This window comes from Pelobates fuscus, chromosome 7 (assembly GCF_036172605.1).
Source record: "Pelobates fuscus isolate aPelFus1 chromosome 7, aPelFus1.pri, whole genome shotgun sequence".
Lineage (NCBI taxonomy): Eukaryota > Metazoa > Chordata > Amphibia > Anura > Pelobatidae > Pelobates > Pelobates fuscus.
This window is the reverse complement of record NC_086323.1, coordinates 29,722,680-29,741,429: the sequence shown is the minus strand read 5'-3', so window position 1 is coordinate 29,741,429 and position 18,750 is coordinate 29,722,680. Positions and strand designations below refer to the sequence as shown.

The window sequence follows — 18,750 nt, the reverse complement described above, 5'->3', positions numbered from 1 at the left end:
TATTTTAATTTACTTTGTGTTTATACTCCTGTATCAAACGGTTTCTGCAAAAATGACATGGAGCGTTTATTACTAAAGTGAGAATTTACAGTCCATTCAAAGTGAATTTCAAATCGAAGGCGAAAATAGCCGAACTGGAGCGTTTTTCTGAGTCAACTATGCTGCCAGTTCAACTATTTTGCTCTTACATTTCCGATGAAGAATCCTTAAGATCCTTTATTCTCTTCGGGTGCACGTTACAAACTGTAAATTTAGTTTTAATTTAGCAAAATACATATTGTACCAAATCCTAGCACCAACTTATTTTGGCATGACTCTCCCTTCTCCCAGAGCGTATGGCCCAAAGTTAGCTTCTGCTTTATAAGTTTGCAGGACATTTGGAATTGCTAAGACACTTTAACACGTCCAATAACTGAATTGTCTGCTGCAATCCATATTACAATGGCAATGTGTTTATAACCAAATTGGGTTTCATAATCTGTGTTAAATACTATTAGTAGTCTTTTAGGCAGAACTTCCTTGGACTGGAATTTGTCATCTGATGCTATGTATCCGTTTTCTAAAGTATTGGAATCTATCTACAGGTGAACCTGTCCAGTCTAATCGCAAAGTGCCTGAAAGCACCAGCAGAGGGCAGCATCCTACAGATGAAAATGCTGAGTAAGTCAGATAGGTCGTAGCATGTGTTAGTTGCCATTGCCATTCCACCATAACTCACTGGGCTGACTCAGGAGAAAGACATTGTAACACAAAAGGCTCTCTCTGGCATTGCTGTGTGTATTTTACTGGTTTTATTGCATTTTTATTGAGAAACAAACGGATTGTATGTGATACTATGGTCCAAACATGCTTTGAAAAATCTCAAGACTAAGCAATACATTGCTCAGCTTCTCTTGTATTTAAAAGCTAGTGCGCATGAAAAATAGACCACATCTGTACAAAGTGGGGTGCATTCCATGTGATGCCCCCCATAAATAGGTCATTTAAAATTTAAATATCTTTGTTATTCCTTAAACACAGAATATTCTATATCAATATACCTCATTATAAAAGCCTCCGGTGAACTGTTAGACACCAGAACAATGAATTGTAAATTACACAGCCAGTAAAGGTATATAAAAATCTTAGTTCTGGCCGTTTCTTACCGTTTTATTTGTATTTATTTTTGTAACACCTGTTTTCATATACAAATGCATTATGTGCCGTGTTATTCGGATATATTTTGTTTTGTTCAAAAGGACTAATAAGAAAAATAACGAAGTCACAATAACAATAGTAAGATGTACTTTTTTTAAATGCTGGGATGTATATTTTTATTACATTTCGGTCATGCACTCTTCAAAGATTGTGGTAACCATTCCCTGCTTGTTGGCTGTGAAATATGAGATTTGTTTATCGTTCTTTATAAAGTTTATAATATACTATGCTGCGCTGTGCGTTGGATAAAAGGTCAATTCCGTAGCTGGAAGAGAACGGGAAGTGGAGGGAGAGCCTGCGTTTTAGTTCTTATTTGGGACATTTTACAATTCTCACTGCTTGGTGAGACCATCCCTCTCCACCTGTGCTAGGCTGCTGTTCATATCACCTTCAGGCAGAAGACTATGTGTAAGGAGTTGAAAGTCATGCAAGGTGACAACTAGGTCTTTCAAACATTCCTGAATTGCGCGGTTTGAATATTTTACAATACGCCGACACGGACATTGATAATTCTCCACTTCGCTACCCAACTGTCCCTACCTAGGGATTCGGGGAAATTTGTTGCCTGGATTACATTTCTATACTTTAATATCAATCTTCAGCTTTGCGTGGTTATTCTGCAGGGGAGAGTGAGGTTCCCTGCCTATAGTTTGTTAGTGCATAGGAGTCTCCTTATGACACGAGGCATGAAACATTATCCCGTGTGTATCAAGTACAGTTTGGGGGTAAAAGGGCTAAAGGTGGAGCAATCGGCTTGATCATATATATGGTTTCCATGGTGATTGCTCCACTATCAGAATTTTACCCCACAATTGCCCTCTATAGAGAACTCTAAATATCTCTTACAGCTTATCAACAGCTCACAGACTGAGATATTCCAAACCGTTCTGGATTATTGATTATTTTAGGGTTTTAAAAATGTTACTAGGCAGTCGCTCCCTTCAGTAGAAGATTGCTTGGCCCTAATGTTGTCAGATCTTTTATTACATATAGATGTTTTATTTATCAAACCGGGTATTGTGGAGACTTTGTGAGCTTGCAAAGTAGTTAGATATTTAGAGCTGAATAATTGTCCCAGTTAAGCTATATTGGCCTAATATTTGCAGTTCCCATTTCAGTTGGTTATTATACCAATTCGGCTGTATTGGCCTAAATGTTGAAATTCGCGTTGGATACAAGTATATGAAGTCTCGGGAAATCTCTCCTTCGTAAATAACCTTGCATAGAGTTATCGTGTATGGAAGAGCATTCTCAACACATCACATTTTAGTTGGTTGGGATCTGTAGGCCATTGGGGTTTTTCTGTAATATTTGGTGATTTGAATTTGAAATTAAAATTCTATTAGTAGGGGGAGGTTATTTTTATTTTTTTTAACATCTCTGCTTCTTCTCTTGCAGTATCCTGGACTTGCTGTCACGCTTTGAAAAATCAGCAGATGCGTTTTTGAAAATGAGACAAAGTTTAAAACATTTGCAGGTCAGTTTTTTTAATGCTTCACAAGTAATTGATTAAGAGACCTAATTCCTTATCTTGCATTTTTGTTGTGAATATTTTTATTGTTTTCACAATATAAACGCATTTATCAAACTGATTTGTAATAAAGCAAGTAGTTGCCCGCGCAGGGGCATAAGCATTAGTAAATAAAGGTGCAAACATTTTGTCGCTTACACAGAAGCGGATTTGTCGTAGCCTGTATAGCCGAACATATTGGTTCATATTGTCAACTGATCTATGCAATTAAATTGGATTATCGCTTCGTGAGCTGGTTGTGTACTCTATGCAATCAATTTTCCCTATAAGATCAATGCAAACATTAAAGAACGTAAGTTGTATTCACACTGTATAGGTCTTTAAGCATCTAGTATTTAGGCTAATGTAATAAAAGGAGCTAGTAGAGGAAAAATTTACATATAAGTAGGAACATTTTGTTTTTCCTTTTTACCTATAACATGCAGTATATAAATCCTTATGTGAGTAAACACTCTAGGGTATTAATGAAATGATCATACTATGTGGTGCGGTCTGACCTAGGCTGTAGTTAACGGTGCGATGTTGGCTTAGGAAATATATAATCAGACATAGTGCATAGAATGCAGTTGTTACGCCTAGAATGTCTCCAACATGCAAAAGTTACGTTCATATAAGAAATTAACTGCTCTAATAAAAATAGTAATCAATCAGCAGATATATATTGCTGCGTGGTCCGGGGCGTTGCAATCCCTAATGTTTTGCATGTCGCTGTTGCGGTGTAGCCCTTATGTCTCCATGCCTCAGCCCGTTCACCCCCCACCGGTCCGAGCCCACAGGCCTGGGTCCTCCGCGGCGCCGTGGGCACTCAGGGGCAGAGATTGTCCACCAGACCCCACCACAAAGTCCGTGGCCCTCCCGCCCCCTGCACCTCCCCAGCGTTGCATTGTGCCCCAGGTGGTGAGCACCCCCATGTCTCACCCACTGCCGGCCTCACTCTTGATGCTGGTACACAGTCCCCTCGGTCACTTATCCGCCTGTGGATCCGCACACTCCTGCCTCACAGGGCTCGCGGCAGCGGGGACATTGGACTCCAGGGACCTCCCTACCTGGAGATCGGGGTACTCACTGCTCCGGCTGGCGCGGAGGCAGTGTGGAGATTCCGTTCAGTGCTTGGTACCCTCTGGGCCTGCCTGTGCTGTCCATGTCAGTTTTCCTCATTATGTATTGCTGAGGCATTCTGAATGGACTGCTAGCTTGCTGCCTTAGATATGATCTGCAAAACTGTGTAGCAAAACAAGTAAAGTGTCACCTATGGGCCAATTTTAATTTTCGTAAGTGTCTGGGTGCTTCCACTCGGTGGCCCCCTTAAGACTGCTGCAGTAGAGCGTCCATGTATGAAGCTCATTGTAAGGGTTCTTGTTGCAAGTCCAGGTGTTAGGTATTCCATTCGACCCTTATATGCAGAACAAAAAGTCATAGAATCTGACTGGCTGAATGAGAGCAGTGCGGGTTTGGCCCTTGTTGGCTTGTGGAGCATGTGGAGTGTCTGGGTCGCCCGCACAGTTCATGTGGCAGCCAGCTTCGCCTGCTTTCCCCGGGTGTCCGGTCTCCGCCCGTGCCCCCAGTTCAGTCCAGGCTTCCTCCCGCAAGCACCTCGGTCCGGTGGGCACTTGGGGGCGACATGTGCTCCTGCGGTCCCCCTTCCAAGAATCCGCATTCTCAGTGCCCCTGCACCTCCCCCAAACCTTTTGGTACCCCGGTACGTACATGGGTTGCCTTGCCTGTCTCTCCCAGCGCCGTCCACGGAACAGGAGATGCACTGCCTCTCAGCCACCGGTCCGCTGGAGGCGTGCAGCGTCCAGTCCCGCCGGGCTCTCAGCGGTGGGGACAAGTTCCTCCGGATGCCCACCTCGTCTAGAGGTCAGGCCTTCATGTCGTTGGCTCATGGGCCGCCCAGGCGGTCCGTCCGCTGTCTCGGCCACCCCGGGTCTACATTACATACAGGCGCTGGAGCTATCTGCCCTCCACTCCCCTCCTCTCGCGGGTCTCATCTTAGCAGCCTCTGTCAGTTCAGGGGATCGGCTTGGGCCAAGGTCTGAGGCTTCCGCCCCGGCATGTGCAGTCCCCATGTGGCCAGGATAACCCCCACCGGCCGGGGGGGGGGGGGTAGCGGGGCCGTGCCCTGGGCCAGCTCTGTTCTGTCTGAGGGTATGCTCTCGAGGTTCCGTGTCATCTGCCTGCCGTTTCATCTGGCTTACATGCATCTGGTGTATGAAGGCAGGTAGGCCGGGTATGTCAGTTTCGGTGCTCCCGGTGCTTTGCTGGCCTCTTAAGCGGTATGGAGATGAAGCTGGGGGGCGATGCTCTGTCTCGATCTGTAGATATCTCCGGCTTTGGAGCTATGCATATGCAGATTTAGTGCCGGTTTTTGGGGCTCGAGCTTGGGGCCATGTCGGTCTGCTGCCATGCGGCCCGGCGGCCCGGCCCGGCCCCGCCCCTATCTTGCTTTTTTGTATAATTTTTACGTTTTTGTTTAGAAATAAAGCTGTGGATTAAATATCAGTATTACTTGAAAGGATCAACCACTGCCCAAATACAAAATTAATAAAATTCACTGTTTAATACATATAACTCAAATGAAAACTTGCATGTATTTTAGGGATCGACCGATTTATCGGTTTTACCGATATTATCGGCCGATATTCTGTATTTTCGGCAGTATCGGTATTTGCCAATATAGATACCGATATTGATGATAATACATACCAGGATGGGCCTGGCGGTCCTGGAGGGGCCAGCAGCTAGCTGTTACTTAACCTCCCAGCAGCTCCCTTCAGCTCCCATGTCAAATCTCGAGTCCCTCGGCCGCAGAGCGTTGCCATGGGTTACACGCAGGCCGCGTAAATTACACTGGGGAGCTGGAGGGAGTTGCTGGGAGGTAAGTAGCAGCTTGCTGCCGGCCCCCCTACTGCACTGGACCACCAGGGAATGCCATACCCCCCCCCCCCCCCCCCTCCCTAGCCAGGTAACAAGCAGGGAAGGGGGACAAAAAAATAAATAAAATCATATAAATATTAAAAAAAAAAACACACTGCAGATAAAAAACTATAAATATTAAAAATACAATTAAAATAAAAAATGCCTCCCCTCCTGCCAATTTTACACAAATGACATCCCTTCATAAACACACACTGCATTCATTATATATACACACACTGCATTCATTATATATACACACACTGCATTCATTATATATACACACTGCATTCATTATATACACACTGCATTCTTTATATACACACTGCATTCATTATATACACACACTGCATTCATTATATACACACACTGCATTCATTGTATACACACACTGCATTCATTATGTATACACACACTGCATTCATTATATATACACACACTGCATTCATTATGTATACACACACTGCATTCATTATGTATACACACACTGCATTCATTATGTATACACACACTGCATTCATTATATACACACACTGCATTCATTATGTATACACACACTGCATTCATTATGTATACACACACTGCATTCATTATGTATACACACACTGCATTCATTATGTATACACACACGGCATTCATTAAGTATACACACACGGCATTCATTAAATACACACACACGGCATTCATTATATACACACACACGGCATTCATTATATACACACACACGGCATTCATTCTATACACACACACGGCATTCATTCTATACACACACACGGCATTCATTATATACACACACACGGCATTCATTATATACACACACACTGCATTCATTAAATACACACACACTGCATTCATTAAATACACACACACTGCATTCATTAAATACACACACACTGCATTCATTAAATACACACACACTGCATTCATTAAATACACACACACTGCATTCATTAAATACACACACACTGCATTCATTAAATACACACACTGCATACATACCCCCCCCCCCCTCCCTAGCCAGGTAACAAGCAGGGAAGGGGGACAAAAAAATAAATAAAATCATATAAATATTAAAAAAAAAAAACACACTGCAGATAAAAAACTATAAATATTAAAAATACAATTAAAATAAAAAATGCCTCCCCTCCTGCCAATTTTACACAAATGACATCCCTTCATAAACACACACTGCATTCATTATATATACACACACTGCATTCATTATATATACACACACTGCATTCATTATATATACACACACTGCATTCATTATATACACACTGCATTCTTTATATACACACTGCATTCATTATACACACACTGCATTCATTATGTATACACACACTGCATTCATTATGTATACACACACTGCATTCATTATATATACACACACTGCATTCATTATGTATACACACACTGCATTCATTATGTATACACACACTGCATTCATTATGTATACACACACTGCATTCATTATGTATACACACACTGCATTCATTATATACACACACTGCATTCATTATGTATACACACACTGCATTCATTATGTATACACACACTGCATTCATTATGTATACACACACTGCATTCATTATGTATACACACACGGCATTCATTAAGTATACACACACGGCATTCATTAAATACACACACACGGCATTCATTATATACACACACACGGCATTCATTATATACACACACACGGCATTCATTCTATACACACACACGGCATTCATTCTATACACACACACGGCATTCATTATATACACACACACTGCATTCATTATATACACACACACTGCATTCATTAAATACACACACACTGCATTCATTAAATACACACACACTGCATTCATTAAATACACACACACTGCATTCATTAAATACACACACACTGCATTCATTATGTATACACACACACTGCATTCATTATGTATACACACACTGCATTCATTATGTATACACACACTGCATTCATTATGTATACACACACTGCATTCATTATGTATGCACACACTGCATTCATTATGTATACACACACTGCATTCATTATGTATACACACACACTGCATTCATTAAATACACACACACGGCATTCATTAAATACACACACACGGCATTCATTATATATACACACTGCATTCATTATGTATACACACACTGCATTCATTATGTATACACCCACTGCATTCATTATATATACACACACTGCATTCATTATATATACACACACTGCATTCATTATGTATACACACACTGCATTCATTAAATACACACACACACACTGCATTCATTATATACACACACACGGCATTCATTATATACACACACACGGCATTCATTATATACACACACACGGCATTCATTATATACACACCCACGGCATTCATTATATACACACCCACGGCATTCATTATATACACACACACTGCATTCATTAAATACACACACACTGCATTCATTAAATACACACACTGCATTCATTAAATACACACACTGCATTCATTAAATACACACACTGCATTCATTAAATACACACACTGCATTCATTAAATGCGCACACTGCATTCATTATATATACACACTGCATTCATTGTATACACACACACGGCATTCATTGTATACACACACACGGCATTCATTGTATACACACACACGGCATTCATTGTATACACACACACTGCATTCATTGTATACACACACACGGCATTCATTATATACACACACTACACACACAGCTCCCCTGTCTAAACACACTGCATACACTACATGCGGCATGTATATTTTGTGCATTTACCTTTAGAAATTGTTTATTTTTCTAAAAATTATAAATGTACAGAATATCGGCTATCTGCCTGAAAGTTTACAGATTATCGGTATCGGCTTTAAAAATACCAATATTAATGCATTTAATTATGCTTTTTTTTTCCCTTTGGGGGTATATATAAAAACAGCTTGCAATATCTGCAGTTCTCTTGTCGGCAGCCTTTGTAAGCCCTCCCCTTTAACCACACCCAGACATTCTGTGGCTGCCCAATCACAGACTTCCCGATGCAGCTCAATGAGAAGTCTTTGCGAGGCAGGTGTTCTGGGCCCTTGCTGTCTCTTGGGTTTAGCTCCACTGAGCTAAACAAACCAGTAACTAACAGGACCTGTTGTCTGCTTGTAAGCCAAGGGGGTGGAACCAAGTTAATTTATAAAAGTGCCCATTTCTGTTGGAAGCTGCACTTTTTGCAAAATGAAAAAAGAGGACACACTCTTCACACACAAAGCTTTTCAGCAAACTAAAGTGCTTTATGGATCTGCAGTGTCCATTTAACTGTAAACCAGTAAGCTAAACACTTATTCTCCAGGGTGCATTTAGCAACCATTTTAATGCGTTCTAGTGAAAATGTTTTATACATGTAAATAAAAACGTACTTACCCCAAAACCTCCCTCACCAGACTTTCCAACCAGTAGATGATCATCTTCTCATAGCCCTCAAAGACAAATGGTACTACTGGTGAAGCTCTAGGTCTGTGAAAAATATTAATGTAAACTGCTGTGAATACATTTATTCAAATCATGCAACTCTCTCATTGGAGGTACTTGCTGTCTCTTCCTGTAAATAGGAGACAATGGGGACTTCAAACACTTTTCATTGCACAAAAAACCCACGATTCGTTCTTTGCGTGATGTTCCATCTGATACATTGTTTCATCTTTGTCGCTTGGAGGGTCCCTTTAACCCTAATTAAAAACATTTATAAATTTCGGTTTACGGTACTTTTAGTGACATGTATACACATACAGGGTTAGTCAGTGTGAAATGTCAAATTGGGGAAATTCAGCTATCTTTTTACTTCAGCTATTTTGGCATAAAATTTGAATTTCACTCTAAATTCGCTGTGAATTCCTGTAAACTCATTATTTAGTGAATAATTCTGTCTGCATACCAGAGGTAATCCCTCTTACTGATTCCTGATTAGTTGTAAAATGATTAACAAAGAAAGAAGTGTACATAGTCCTATTTCTTTAGGAGAAAATACCCCAGTCCCTGTGTTCGTGTGTGTGTGTGTGTGTGTGTGTGTGTATATATATATTACACACACACACACACACACACACACACACATGTTTATGTTCATTATAGGATAGTCTAACATCTCAGCATTACAACCGTCTGTAAGGCACAAACAGGACATTTTAAGCAAATTAACGTTTTTAATGTTTGCGCAAACCTTAATATCTCCGCTCAGGATGGTCCTGGTTTCTTTTACGAACAGCTGATCTGTAGAGTATCCAAGGTGCTTGTACATATATTAACATTTTGAACATTCTTGTTTTTTAGACTTAGAACTTAAGTCCTAATGTAATGCTAAAGATTGCTGAATATTTATAATGTCAAGGGTTTAAGTCTGTTTTATATTTTTTTTTAGGGTGGAGTGGTACCTAAGCATAGTGTGCATACAGAACATTTCAGGTTTAAGATTGGTCTTATTCTTCTTTCATGGGGGCGAGAGAATGACATTGTTTTTTTACATTTTCCCTTAATTTTGAGTTAAATATCACTGGTAGGGGACCAGAGCAAAAACGTACAATTACTCAGATATAAGTCTAACATGGTAATATTCTGCTGTAAAAAAAATACTTTGAGATTCCACCGGCTACAGAATTAGGTCTAGTAGACTTTTGGAGAAAAGCTTGTTTTATTCATGTGTTTTTGAGAAATGAGCAGATGTCATATAAGCATATAACAATTAATGCAAATTAACAGTAATTAGGTTTATTATTGACACACCAGAATTTTAAATTCCATATTTGGGTAAAAACTATTCAGGCATCACTTTCATCTAACACACTTCAGCTCCTGGCATTTAACTTGCAGTAATGCAACCAACACACCGACAAGCTGTGTTCACCGGTTTGCCGGATTGGGCACAGCCGCGCATGCAGAGAAAAGTCTTCCTGTTTGTTGCCAATATTAAAAATATAGTTGCGTTTTGGACCTCAATGACCAATATAAGCGATCTTATGTCAGCCACACCTCTGTCGACAAACACGCAGGACATGGAAACCTACTCAATTGTAGAGTAGAAGAGGATTCTGGAATGTTACTTTGCATGAAATGCCTTGTCTGTGCCAGACAGTAGCATTGTTGATCACAATATATATATCATGTCGAGCATACAGATGGATACAATTGACTTTTTGTGGCCTGGATTCAGAATGACAGGTCATCGTAAATGCCAGAAGTATGAGACAATTCTGTGGTTTGCCTTATATCTCATGATTGCAGGGTGCCCTAAAATTGCCAGGATAAGCATTGTGACATGCATTCTGTACCCAGTGAACCCCCCTAAATGCTGGGAGTGCAGCATTGCCCCTTCTGTTCCACAACACATCTCTCAGTTTGTACGTGAGCTTTCTGAAATATGCAGCTCTGAACTGGATAACGCCGCGGGTACTTGAGCCTGCCCTGCGTGCCAGAGTTATAATTGCCGACAGAGCATTCCAACGGGTGGATCGCTGCAAATGCTTACATGGCTTTGTGTGGTGCTGGACATGTGGGCTTCTGTTTACCCAATTTAGGAGGAAGCTGTTGTAATGTGTCTCTAGCTGTTAACAGCACATGCTGTGACATTTACAGCCGCACCGGCTGCATATATGAATTTCAAGTGTGACACTTGCACAGCAAGGTGGGTGGTTTGGAACTGACAGGCTGAACAGAACGATTTATACAGAGAAAGCATGTGTTGTCTTTCTATAGCTTTTATCTGGGTTTCTGTCTTTTTTTGTTGTTGTTGTTGTTTTTGTTTTTTGAGCTATCTCCTGAAAGCTTGTCATTACTAAATTCTGTTACTCCAATAAAAAGGTATTACAAAATAATATTCTTATCTTCTACTTTACTCATCTATCTAATTCACATGTGCTATTTAAGAAGCAGAAGTCCAATAATATTTCTTTTTTAAATTGTTCATATAATTATACAGTGAGATTATGTTTCCATGTACAAACCAAAAAAAACAAGGGTTATTTATCAAACTGGCAATTGCAAATGGAATTATCAACTTCCTTCAACCCTGTTTCTTGAGTATTGTCCTGACTTGTGCTGTTTCCTTCTGATACACTGGCCGGTTTAATCACAAAAGGGAGCATCAGGATTTCAAAGGGAATTTCAAATCTATGGCCAAAATAAATAAATATTCCAAGTCATCTATGCTTCAATTGAATCTAGTTTGGCCTTATATTTGATATCTGCTATGATTTTCCAACAGTTCTTTCTCTAGTGAATAGCCATGTTAGTGTTTGGATTAAAATATTTTTTAAAAATTGTATTTCACTTGTTCTGGACTATATTTTCGTGTGATGTACAACACCAGCTTTGTAATCTGTGGCTTCCCGGTCCCAGATCAAGGCAGTAGTATATTGTGACCAGTTTTTATGGGTGTTACTTGAAATGCACCATACAAAAGGTTTGTGTACAATGGATAATGCTATAGACTGGAGGAGCACTTTTTTACTGCTCGTATCTAATAAGGATACTTTATCGGAAGTAAGTTGTTATGGTATATGGAGTTCGCTGTCACCGGCATACCTTCAGGTTTAACCCCAAAAGTCTACAGTGCTTTTTAGTCCAAGGCTTCAATCTGGATGCCAAGGACTGGGATGCTGCGTAGTAGCTCCCCATTCACAAAACAGAGTGATAAAAATACGTACACTCTACCTATCAACGTTGCCCCGGTGTAAGGCTTCCTGATTGAAGTGTTTGACTGCAAAGAATGTTCGGGAGCAGAGCTGCTGGGCGCTGGACGAAACACTTGTGGTTGGCACCATAACAACTTAATTCAGATGAAGTTTTTATGGTGCCCGGAGTGTCTCTTTAATAAGATGTGGTTGTTGGTTAATGTATAAAAGGACATTTTACTTTCACAGCCTTTAACCCCTTATCATTCTATGGTTTGCGAACGATAGATTCACAGCCAGTCTGTTAAACACATAGTACTGTGATTTGAATGCATCATTCTTATACACTGTGTACGCTCTGTTTCTAAAACATAGCATGTCTCACTGCATTATCAGGGACTTTTCAGGACCCGGCATGTTTCAGATCAGAGCATGAAATAGGACAAATAATGCACAGCTCAAGATTTACAGTCTTGTTGGGTTTTTTTTGGATGTATTTACCAACGCCAAGTGCTTTCTTCTTTTAACATTTGCAATCTGTATTCGTGTTCCAGCAGTTTTACTTCTGGACTGGTCACCTAAGTGGGAACACAGAGTTTTATCATAGAATAATTGGCATAGACCAGCTGTTTATTGCACGAGGTATTAGTGCTGCACTGTAAGGGCGCTTTGTATCATCTGGTGACTCTTCCTGACTGTACTGCCTTTATTAATGCATTGTCCCATTCTAACGGTTGTTTTAGGCTTTGGAGGGCAGCAGAGAGCTTGGACATCTCACAGGATTTGGAAATTCATCAAACGACCTGAAAGCTGAGCTGCAGAAAACAAAAGTTCTGAGTAAGTGGATCTGTCCCCATTCTTCTAAGGTTGACATTACTCAAACCAGTAAATAAATTGGGTCCCAGGCTTCGCCCTGAGAGCCTGGAAAGAACAGGGTCCTTAACCCTTCCAGGTAAGTCACTCAACTCTTGCAGGAACAGGGTCCTTAACCCTTCCAGGTAAGTCACTCAACTCTTACAGGAGCAGGGTCCTTAACCCTTCCAGGTAAGTCACTCAACTCTTACAGGAGCAGGGTCCTTAACCCTTCCAGGTAAGTTACTCAACTCTTACAGGAGCAGGGTCCTTAACCCTTCCAGGTGAGTTTCTGCACAACTGTGACTAGAATCATGAAATGAATATTACATCGTTGAATAGAATTTAGAAAATCACCTGTTAATGCTTTTTCATGTGACACTCTGTTTTCTTTTTAAACTCGTATTAAAGATTTAGCAAATCCCAATCTCGATCATTCCATGCCCAGCCTCTATGCTGACTGCCCGCTGCAGCACTTCCAAAAGGACAAACTGATTTCATTTTATTTTTTACACCTCACAAATGCAGATTTGTTAAATATATAAAATTATATAAATATTAAAAATTCCTTTTACAAGTTCTGCCAAAATCCTTACAAATGAGCGGTTATTCAACTTTTTTGTTTGACTGTTTAAGAAATAAATCTTCTCCCCTCTGTGGCTAGCAATGGATATACGGTAGGTATAAAAAAAAAAAAATGCTTGTGTGAGAGAAATATCTCAAACAAAACCAATAATAGTGCAACATGTGCTGTGCACCTCCAAGTCCCTTTTTTATGCAGGTGTTAGATCAGGGATGCCCACATGGTAGATCCTCAGATGTTGTAGAACTACAACTCCCATAATGCTTTGCATGTTTTTAGAATGACAAAGCATCATGGAAGCTGTAGCTTGAAAACATCTGGGGATCTACTTATTGGGCAGCCCTGTGTTAGAGGATCACATCCAAATAACGAACATGTTGTTCAGAGTGAACGCTGACCTGTGTGGGAAAATTCTTTGGTTTGCCCTATTCTTGATGAAGTGAAGAGGCGATTAGGTGCGAGACTAGTTGGCCCATAGGTGGTAAAATGGACAGAGAAGTCACAGATGGACTTCTTTTGTCCAGTATGATTCACCTAAGCACCATACACAAGGAATCAGCTGATGATGTCTTTAGTCAGGGAACTCTTTGAAATGACATGACCGTATAATCTGTGCCTGCTTACTCCCAATATATGCTCCAATAGCTGACATGGAGAATTTTGGATCTACATTTTGCAGTATAGTTGTCAGGCAGCACACACCACAGCTTAGAGCATAAGCCCCTATAAATGCAATGATTTTGTTGATTTCATTCACCCATTGACTGAAACCCCAGAACTGACCTGACAGACACTTTCTATTCTTTTCCAGTATCTGAAGCAAGAAAAAAGAAGCAAAAGACTTGTTAAAGGTAACTATGACAGTGATTTTGGCTTGTTAACTTTAATGTATTTTGGAGGGGGGGAAAGTTGGTTCTTTCAAATTCAATTGGACCTCTACCTTAATTAAGCAGGAGGCTGTGAAAAGAGAACATGAAATTCTGGGCTACCTAAGTCACATGTGCTGGGGTTATAATTTTGCCCTTAAATGTGAAACTTTGAGTACTCGCTTGTATTGTGTACCACAGTGAGTAAGATAAAGGCTTGTTAGGTTTGTTTGAGAATTGTGACATTAGTGCTAAAGCAGGTAGCAGCTGGAAACACTATTATTCACTGGCAGGGTTATTTACTAAAAACCAAAACTGCTGGGAGTTCAAAGTGCATTTCACAAATTACACCTAAATAGCAAACTTCTCAAAGTCAATTCTGCCTCCAGCTGTTCGGCTTTTAATTTGGAATTCACTTTGAATTCTTGGCAAGTCTCACTTCAATGAGTAAATCTGTAGCAAAGTTTGATTTGTAGGCCAAAATTGCTGAAAGTTTGCAGAGTTTGGTGAATAAACCAGTGTATGTAAAAGAAAAATATATTTATTAAATTATATACATATCCAAGACGAGGGCCACAATGTCCGTGTTTACAGATGGTAAAATACACTCCATTTTCCTAAGCTGCTGATTGTTAAGGTTGCTGGTGCTGAAAACATTTTAACAGACAGAATGCTCCCTGATATGTAACACTTATAATGTAAAAAAAAATGGACCTCACAGGCTTCCTTTATACGTCATACATGGGTCTATATACCTTAACCCCTTAAGGACACATGACGTGTGTGACACGTCATGATTCCCTTTTATTCCAGAAAATTTGGTCCTTAACCCCTTAAGGACCAAACTTCTGGAATAAAAGGGAATCATGACATGTCACACATGTCATGTGTCCTTAAGGGGTTAAGGGGTTAAACACCAAATTGTAATTTGTCTTTCCCTCCCCAATCCCCCAATCAGCACTTTTTAGTTAAAATATGTGATTTGGCTGACCGTCAAGATGGCCGGACGCACATGCCAAATGCTCCGGTGGCAGGGGGCATAATCTGAGCCCTAACGGCGACCTACCGAGCCTGGAACAGCCTACCAGACTGAGGAGGATAAGTGGCACCTGCAGCTCCGACCGCAGAAACCGGAGCCTAGCAGCAAGGCCTACCACCTACCGAGACAAACAGACCTCGGGGGAGACGGCCGCTCTCCTGGGGCCATATTAAGCTACAACCTCGACATGGGACCCAGTTTCTCCCCCCCCCCCCCCCCTTTGGACCGGCAGGGGTCATCCTGGTCCCCACCAAACCAGGGCAAAAGACACCACAAGCCCCGGCTATACCCTGCAGCCTGAACAACGAGGCCAGTGGGCCACACAACATGGCGGCCGCGACTCAGTGGCAGATGCCCGCGCCAGCCCATCAAAGCAGCCAAATAAATTACACAGAGGAGCAGTACGCTGAGAGACTGGACAGGCTCTTTCAGAGGCTCTGGGAGCGCCTGAAGCTATGTTGCAGATGGGAACCACCTGAACCGGTGGGAACAGTAAAGGGGGACGAGGTACGGAGCTGGAAAAGACCTACATCGGGTAAACCACACAAAGATAATGTCACAGCCCGCCCTGCAATCCTTCCTGGGTTGAAGACCTCCAGGAGGACACCTCCACGGCACCGACCACACCGCCGGAAGCCCGACCGTCGCAGGCGACGGCAGAACATCCGAGCTCCCCACGGCGCCCAACAGAGGGTAGACCCGGCCTCGACCACGAGAGTCCGAGTCTGATGACTGCAGGTGCTGGCCTTCATTCCGGCCTGGGGCTGGAGTGCTCCCTCCTTGTACCAACAGCTCACCGGCCTCTTGTTGACCCGTCCAACTCATGGCTCCGACCTTCCCAGCAGGGGTATTGGCTGATAGATGGACCGTAAGTACGCCGCCCCACTACATGCCGCCCACAGCCATGGACTCTTCAGGGCACAGCATGAACTGTCCACGCAGATACTCTAAATTGAGCCCCCACCGAGTAGCCATGCTACATATCCCATCCTCTTGCATAGAGTACACCAGACCGGCTCCGGGAGGTTGGTGGATAATACAGCGTGTTTCCCAACTAGCTAAGCAACTCCACTTACTGCCACTCTACACCTATGCAGATATAGCTAATCTAGTACTGTTCAACGTTGACTATGTTCTGTTTTATCTTGTTTTACTTTAATCTAATGATCTCACTGTCTAGCCAAGCTTGTTATCATTACATAAAATGTGCAATCTCTTACGCCACTGTCTAACCTTAGTACACCGTTCAACACGCTATAGTGGCGTCTGCCGATAACTTGTAAACCGCTTAAACATATTTCAATTGCAGCATATTCTTGATTTATCTAAGCCTATTTAAACGCTGAATGTTAGACCTCTTCATTATCGTTACCTTTCCCATTCTAGCGATATAACTTGGTTAAGCAACGGCACAGCAGAGCATTGTTATGCTCAGGGAGAATAGCGCTATGACTATACAACGTAGGCAAAACCTTAACAATGCTATCTGCTATATAATGTCTCCTAGCTTATACAAGCACAGTACAACTTTTATGTGTATTACTCTAACTGGCTAATGCGGCACTGCAAAACGTGTTTATACATCTACATATTATGACTACGACAGCATAGCAGTTACTTTAGTTTAGCTTACTTAATTAACTTAGCTGTTTAGTTAAACATGTTCACCCTTATTAAATTTAAAAATGTGTGCTGTTTATCCATGCCATGCAAATGTCTTTCTATGATAATGGACACTGGCATATGCTGTTGTAACTGTAATTTGTCTAATCTATGCACGACAAAATAAAGAATAAAAAAAAATGTGATTTGGATTTTAGTTCTATACAGTTTGGTGTTTAGTGTATTAACCCCTTGGTCATTGGTAAGGGGCTTTGCCAGTATTTTAGTGAAGTGCTTTTAATATGACTATAAGCAGCGGCAGCATACCATGGTACGACTTCCTCTAATTACTTTTACTCTGTATGTGTCTTGTTCATTGTATTCTTGCAGATAACTAGTATCAGTGGTGATTGTGAGGTTTTCTCTTGCCCTGTTTAACAACTATGTAAACTTTACCTACTGTGCTTTGCCCTGTCTCAAGGTGTTGTGCCTGCAGACATTGGGCTTGAAAAGCTCTGTTCTGGCTTCCTGCTGTGACAATCAATTCTCTTGTGTTTCAGGTCACTGCTACTTCCTGCATAAGCTCTGCACATGTTGAGAAAGGTTTTCATTGAGCTAAACCCGTATGCGCATTACAGGGGCTGCAAGGAACTGCTCGGGAATGTGTGATTTACCAGCAGTTTAGATGGAGTTATATCCTGCTTCGAAGACAAGTGCATAGCATCCATCACGGCCCTTCGCTGGCTTAACCTTGCCCAGAGAAGTGGCAGACAGCAGTATTTAGTATCAGATCCCTTTGTCAGCAGTGGAGGGCAGCCACGGGCTTGTTGTACAAAACTTATGGAAAAGAAATTTGGAGACAACTGGGAACTTCTGTTGATTCCAGCACTTTAACACAAAATTCAATATTTATTTCCGCTGGCTAGATTTTCAAGAGGCAAAATTTATGTCTCTTGTTTTGTTGGGGAATGAGTGATTCTTGGGGCCAATTTTAGCTGCACATTGCAAAACATTTCATGTCCAATAATCCACTGCTGTGTGAGTCCAGCACCTTAAAATTGCATAATAAATTCACATTACTAAACAATTAATTATCCGTGATTTCAGCCAGGCTAAGTAGGGAGACATTCTGAGCAATTAAATAGGAACTTTCTGTCTAGATTTTTGTTAGTTTATGTATCCCAGTGCCTGTTGTCTATGTGTATATTTATCATACCAAGCACAAGTTATTATAAATTCAGACTGGCTTTTAACTGCAAAGGTTTTGTGTAAAAAAAAAAAAAAAAAACTTCTGGGATGGTGACGTCAGACTAATTTTATTGTCCAAGATCCATCTAGTTTGTTTTAGCAAAAAATGTTGGGGTATTTATTTCTCTTAGTTCATTTCTTTTTTTTAAATCTATTTGCATATTTATGATGCAATATATATAAAATGAAGAATTTAGGTTATTAAGTGCATGTTGGAGGATACTTATCAGAGTGTTTTACAAGTGGTTAT

General features: G+C 41.1%; 1 long non-coding RNA gene across 1 annotated transcript; it reads left to right on the top strand.

The window, feature by feature from the left end:
* The first annotated feature begins 582 nt into the window (after positions 1 to 582).
* Positions 583 to 18,511, top strand: LOC134568567 (uncharacterized). The gene is made up of 5 exons (XR_010084037.1): positions 583 to 660; positions 2,596 to 2,674; positions 13,054 to 13,147; positions 14,557 to 14,596; positions 17,813 to 18,511. It is a non-coding gene; the product is annotated as an uncharacterized LOC134568567 (long non-coding RNA).
* Positions 18,512 to 18,750: the final 239 nt, after the last annotated feature.